We start from the raw sequence: 7,643 nt of genomic DNA on the forward strand, positions 1-7,643 counted from the left end.
TCCGCACGCTTTTACCGTTAAATAACACGCCCCTCCTGTCCGCTTATGTTACTAAATGTCTCATTTTGTTTCTGCAGGCTCAATCATTACATTAATTGGTTGAATTATATAACATGTACAAGAGAGTGGCAAACGGTGAAAGGTTTGTGTGAAATCCTTTTATGAAAAACCTTTGTATTCACTGATGTTCCATACATTACTGACTTAGTAACTTACAAAAATGTTTTAATGTGATAAACAGTAGGGGTTAGCCCCTCCTGCACACACACACACACACACACACACACACGTCAACTCAGGAGCGCCCCTAATGGGGTTTTTAATGGGGTGGCCAGATTGTCAGATTCCCGGGGCGGCGGGAGTTACTGGTAATGTGCCGGGATGCACAGAAAAACCAACTGCTCTAAGACTTTCAGCAGTTTTACATTGCTGTCGAAATATATATAGGAAACGCTACTAACGAATGATTGGTCCAAAGTAAAGGAATAAACTTTACATGAGCACAAATGAATAAATAAAGCAAGTGGGTGCACCATTTGTCACCTGGAAAAGAAGTGCACCAGGAGTTTGCACACCATTTCCAAAGGGAATGAAGAGCAGCAGATGCCAATTTCAACCATGTGACTGATGTTTTTTTAATTAATGAAAAAAATAAATTAAAGGGTAATAAATTCCAAGTTGAGTGCTGCACGGTGGTGCAGTTGGTAGCACTGTTGCCTTGCAGCAAGAAGGTCCTTGGTTCGATTCCCGGCCTGGGGTCTTTCTGCATGGAGTTTGCATGTTCTCCCAGTGCATGCGTGGGTTCTCACCGGGTACTCCGGCTTCCTCCCACAGTCCAAAGACATGCCTGTTAGGTTAATTGGTCACTCTAAATTGACCTTAGGTGTATGAATGAGTGTGTGCATGGTTGTTTGTGTGTTGCCCTGTGATGGACTGGCGATCTGTCCAGGGTGTACCCTGCCTCTCGCCCATAGACTGCTGGAGATAGGCACCAGCTCCCCCGCAACCCACTATGGAATAAGCGGTAGAAAATGACTGACTGACTGACTAAATTCCAAGTTGAGTGTATGATCCCTAGTAATTTCTATTTTAGTTTATTTTAATACTGGAGATTTATGTTTTTAGCAATGAAAACCCCAGGGTATTAGTTGACACTATCATCAGTATTTTATCTCCTCTATCTCAGCATGCTGTGTTACTTTCTGATGATGACTGTAACCGATTCCATCATCATTTTGTAAATATGGTGAGGGACATGAAATCTAAAATCTCCCTGAGTTCCTTCCCCTTATGTAGATGATCCTCAGTGCCTGGAATCATTCTGGGAGTCTCACCAGGATTGGTCCTTCATTGTTATTAATCAGCTCAAGAATGCTAGGGTCCATCATTATATGCCTTATGGAGTTTAAATGAAAATTCAACATGGAAGACTTACCATCACCTTCAGCTTCGTCCAATTACTCCTCCGGCTCTGCTCCACCAATCAGCGTCAAGTCTGTATTTCTCCCCGGCCAATCATCCTTCAAGGCTCCGCTTTAAAACATTTTCATCCATGGAGCCCTCCGTTCTGCAGCTGAACTTTGACGCTCCTCCACCCCATCTCCACCATTTTGCTTCCAAACTCCTCAGGCCTCCACTCAACCACCAGGATCGGATCCCGGGGGGGGGGGGAGACATCTCTAAATCTAACCCTAAGATGTTCATTTAAGCGCATGTCATTCTCAGCATTCACATCTTCTACTGGGGTCCGAGTGCCAAAGAAATAAACATTTACTAATAAACTTTTCTAATTGCATCCCTGTCTTCTCTTTGTGAGTCTTTCAAGGTTAAAATACATGCTTCCTTTAGGTGGCATCATCAAGACTTTTATTAGCATTTTTTAGGACTTCTTTGGAAATAATACTTAGGATAGACCATCCACCCTAATCTACTGTTTAACCAAGATTAGTAATTGGCATTCCAGCAGATACCTTGTTAAAAACACTACCAAGACAGACAATGATTATAGCTTCTGAATTATATATAAAAATCAGTCAATCAGAGGCGTGGAGAGATCCAGGAGAGCACAAGACTTTTAAACCAGTATTCAAAATCTTGGTTTAACTTCTGTTTCTTCTCTGGGCTTCGACTCGCACGTAGAATTTCTGTCTTATTCCTGTATCTTTCATTTAAGGAGCATTTCTAAACTGCGATATATGGTATCTTCAGCCAATCTGCAAAAACATATCTATGCATTTGTGTCATCACATTTAAATGACTGCAATGCCCTGTTTATCAGTTTAGATAAATCATCATTTTCACACCACCAAGTTTTACAGAATGCCTTGGCCAGACTACTGACACCTTCCCGCAAGCAAATTACACCTATTTTATACTCTTTACATTGGCTTCCAATGGATTTTGAGATTTACACTGAGTATTAAACAGCCAGACCGCAGGTTATTTATCTAATCTTCTCCCAACATGTACTCCTGCTTGCTGTCTTCGCTCAGAAGCTTGGAATTTGTTAGTTGTTCCAAGCACAAGACTAAAGATAAAGGGGGGCAGAGCTTTTCTGTGGCACCAAGGCTACCTCTACAACTACAGTCAGTTGACTCTTAAAAAGAAGTAAAACGTATTCTTATTCAATCAAGCTTGCTGTTGGCTTTTTTTTAATCTACCTGTTTATTTTCATTGTGTGTTATTTTATTTTTTATTGGCTTTTATGGAAACTAATTTTAATAGCTATTTTGTTTGTTTTGTGTAAAGCGCTTTGTGATAGTTTTGGCAAGAAATTAAAATACCGCCCTCCACTGTGTTTTTCTATGATAATGAGGAAATTTAAAAAGGAACAGTTTCTTCAAAGTTTGTTACAGCATTGTCTGATATTGATCTACTTTAAAGAAATTTTCTTTCAGGTGTGGAGTAATCAGTTAAAGTAAACTCAGGGGTTATCAAAAAATGGTCAGACAGGACCATATTAATGAGGAAATACTGTTATTTCTTTGCAATCAATGGCATATGTCAACACAACGTCCAGAGTATAAAGGCAAAAGTGGGTAGGTTTGCGGATGTTTTGACCAAAGCCAACTGAGTCTAAGATAGCATTAAAGGCTTTATTTAGGCATTCACTTTCAGTGTCAACATGGATGTTAAAATCCCCCACTTTAATGACCTTATCAGTATTTAACACTAAAATAAGAAGTCTGAGAACTGATCTAAAAATTGAGAATAAGGGCCACATGGACAATGCAAAACAACAAACAGAAATTGTTTTAGTACTTTGCAATTTGGATGAGGAAAACTAAGATTTAAATATTACAAGGAATTGTAGTTATTAATTGGTCTGGGACTAATCAATAAATCAGACTGAAAAATGGTTGCTACTCCTCCTCGCCCAGTATTACAAGGTATCTGAAAGTTTAAACAATTAGAAGGAGATGAATCATTTATACTAACATAACCCTTTTGCTGCAGCCAGATTTTTTTAGTAAAGGGGCAGTGCAGTCTGCCAAATGTAATCTAGACTCATGAAAGACCACTGAAATAGCAGAATAATTTGGCACTGAATTATGAGGTAAGAAAACAAGCTCTAGATACTAGCTTCAGCATCCTCTGCCACCAGTGACAACCAGAGCTACACTTTCTTAATTTTCTTGCAGTGCTCACACTAAGCACAACACATGGGAGGGTCACCCTCTTTCTGTTGACGGACAAGTAATCAGCATAAACCTCAACTGGGGTGCAACTGGCAGATACTTTTTTTTGGCTCACGATTCCCCTCCCAGCTACGCCCACAGCTGGAAGCCCTATGATCCATTAAAAAAAAAGTCACAAATAAAATAAAAAATTCTGAAAAAAAATGTTGGGAAGGAGGAACACTTTCCTAGGCCTTCTTGTAGAGAGGCATAATTAATTGTGTCCACAAAAACATTTTTGACATGACCATCTCAAGAATCCATCTGCAAAATAAAATCTGTACACCATCACCTCACAAACCACATTTTCTTGGCATGAACCAAATACTCACAAACTTTAATCCAAAGAATCATCCTGTCGGCTCCTCTAATTTCCTTTGTTATCTCTTTAAAAATAAAAAATAAAATGCATAATTTTTTATGATAGCAAAGGTTTAAATTACAGGGGGAGGTGGCTTTCACACTTTGTTTTTGTATCATTCTTTGTGTTAACGGTAGATGGCGACAAAGTAACCTAAACTGCATAAAAGAATTTACTGTGTATTTGGACCTCAAACAGATTTTTCACTTATTTACATCTAAACATCATATATCTGCGGGTTAGTTTTAGATGTGTATTTACATTATAACAAGATAACAAAAGATACTTACTTTAGCCATTTTACAGCTCTAATTTCAGAGACTTGAGTGTGGTATTCCTTTAAATTTCAGATATGCATTTGTGCTCTTGCTGAAACATGTTTCAGTTCTACTCCTATGGTGGTTGCAGCCAATGACTGTTATTTTTTTTAATATACTTTTTTGGCACTAGTGGCCTTTATTTGTATTTTTTGACAGTAGGCAGACAGGAAACAGAGGTAGAGAGAGGGGGAGACATTCAGCAACCCTACACCATCAACGCCACGCCCAATGACTGTTATTTAATAGTTCTACAGATGGAGGATCTCTCAATGTTTTCTGTAGATAGGTCTAGGATCTTTGTCGAAAGTCCAAGGAAGTCCAGTTTTTAAAAATTGTGTGGTGGTAATGTCGTTTATTCACAATAATCTTACAGGGAGGGGAAGGCAGGAAGACATGCAGCAAAGCTTCCAAGGTTAGTAGTCAAACCCCGGAGAGCTGTGTCTATAGTGGGCACCTAGCCTACATCAATACAGTGCCCCGGCATGAAAATCCAGTTTTAAATTTGCAACGAACCATGTAAGTGTTGTACAGATGTGGAAGTAAGTGCTCTGGTCAGATTGTTCTGGTCGGATGAGAACAAATGGAACTTTTTGGCCTGTAGCAATACCGCACATCATCCTCAACACATCATCTTCACAATGGAACATGGTAGTGGAAACATTTTGCTATGGGGATAAGGAGGATAGTGAAGTTGGTCAGAGTTGATAGAAAGATAGATGGAGGTAATGAAGCAGAACTGGATGAAAGCTTGTTAGTGGCCTTAGACCTTGAGACAAGGGGGAAGGTACCAGCAGGACGACGTCCCTAAACATTCAGCCAAAGCTACAGTTGAATGCATATCAAAGAATATTTGTGTGATAGAATGAACCAATCAAAGTCTAGATCTAAATCAAAATTGATGTTCACACTCTCTCCCTTCTTTCTGACTGAGCCTGTGCTATTTTGCAAAAAACAATGAACAAAAGTTTTAATTTCTAGATGTACAACGTTGGTAAGAAACAGACCCTAAAAGATCTGCAGCTGTAATTGCAGTAATTGTTATTCCAAAAAGTACTGACTCAGGCAGTCTGAAGACAAATGCACGCCACACTTTTCAGATTCTCAGTTGTTAAATCATGCGTCATTTTGCATCTACTGCACAATAATACTCTATTTTATGTTGGTCTATCAGACAAAGTTACTAGTCAATAGTATTTATATTTGCTGCACATTTCTGCTTAACATTTTCTACGTGGGGTCAAAGTACAATCAGGGGAGTGTAAATGATGATTAGTACAAAGTATGTTTACTGTTTATGTGATATGCTTAAACAGAAGGGTGCATGTAGCTTAACTCAAATCCTTAAAGTAGATTCTTGTTTAATCTTATTACATAAAGCACTGGCATGATATAATAATAATGCCTATTTATGTACTTCATGCACTCAATGGACCATCTGGTGTTAGGTTCATGAACTGACACCAGCAGTTTAAAGCACATCTCACACATGTGAGTGTCACAACTGGAATGCAGTGATCGCCTGTTAAGCACAAGAGAAGCAGTTTACCATAGAGATATAAGAATAGAGCGAATGACTGTCCACCTCTTACGTCAATGTTGCTGCCATGTTGCGAGTGGCATTTTTGATGAAGCAAATAAAAAACTTTGTAAGACAGTTTGTACTAAAGGCTTTAGGTCATTTTGTGTGACAATATGGTCTGTTGTGATACTGTGAGGCATTAGCAGCACTTGGCTCTTCTGTTTAACATTACGTAATGTTTTCAGAAATAAAACGAAGGAGAAAAAAGTCAAGATAAATTCAATGTCTAAATTTCTTTTTACAAGCATTTACTGCAAAAACAGAAGAAAATACTTTACAATTCAACTTTACTGTGAATTGCTGCAGTAATATTTAGTTATGTAACCATGGTTTCTAAGAACTGCTTCACATCTGTTTTACATGGAATCGACCAACGTCTGGCACCTCTGAACAACTATTCCAGCTCAGGATGTTAGGACAGCATTTCACAATTTCTCTGCATGTCTTAGTTTTAGGGGCTGCATGGTGGCGCCGTTGGCAGCACTGTTGCCTTGCAGCAAGATGGTCCTGGGTTCAATTCCCAGCCAGGGGTCTTTCTGCATGGAGTTTGCATGTTCTCTCCATGCATGCGTGGGTTCTCACCGGGTACTCCGGCTTCCTCCCACAGTCCAAAGACATGCCTGTTAGGTTAATTGGTAACTCTAAATTGCCCTTAGGTGTATGAATGAATGAGTGTGTGCATGGTTGTTTGTGTGTTGCCCTGCGATGGACTGGCGACCTGTCCAGGGTGAACCCTGCCTCTTGCCCATAGACTGCTGGAGATAGGCACCAGCTTCCCCACGACCCACTATGGAATAAGCGGTAGAAAATGACTGACTGATGTCTTAGTTTTAACTCTAGAGCTTTGATGTCACCCCAATTGTTTTTTATTGAAATATGGTCCAGGGATTGGGCTCGCTACTCTGTAACATTAATCTTGTTAGTCTTGAACCACTATTATGTTTGCTCTCTGTTGTGTCCATTCATTTTCATTTTATTTTTATTTTGGTCAATTGTTAATTTTTTGTTTTCTTCTAAAACACCCATTTCAAGGGCATTTCTTCTCCAGTATAAGCTAACATGAACTCTTAAATTATTTTGATGTTTTCACACTGAGACAATATGCCTGATATGCAATAAAAACAACCCATTGCATTGTTTGAGAACCCCCATTGCGTAAAGCCTGAGCCACCATGCTTGAAATGGGACTTGGAATAAGGGTTTTGTGGTTCCATGATTCAAAAAGCACAATCTTGCATCTGACCACAAAATGTTTCTCCATTTCTCTTCAGTGTGTTCTTTGGCAATTCAGACCATGCCTTTTTTTATTTTCTTAACAAGGTGGCTTTCCTGGGGCTTCTTGACAATAGTGTGGCTTCACGTCATCTTTTGTCGTTTTAGTGTTACATTACTTAGAGTTAACTGTAGACATTCTTTGATTATCCTAGACATAGGCTCTTCTTTGATCCATTGAAATGAATTTTTCTTTCCTGCCTCTCTGGTAATGATTTCAATATATATCTATATCTATATCTATATATATAGTCAAGTTTATTTATATATCGCTTTTCAGCAACAAGGCACTCAAGGTGCTATACACAAAGAAAAACATTACAATGATACAGAAAATCAAACAACAGAGGTAATTAAAGAAAATAAAGAGAATAGAATAATGGATAAGAAAACGAAAAGAAAATTGGACTGAAAACTTAACTAATAATGTTAAG

Source organism: Girardinichthys multiradiatus, chromosome 12, assembly GCF_021462225.1.
Source record: "Girardinichthys multiradiatus isolate DD_20200921_A chromosome 12, DD_fGirMul_XY1, whole genome shotgun sequence".
NCBI lineage: Eukaryota > Metazoa > Chordata > Actinopteri > Cyprinodontiformes > Goodeidae > Girardinichthys > Girardinichthys multiradiatus.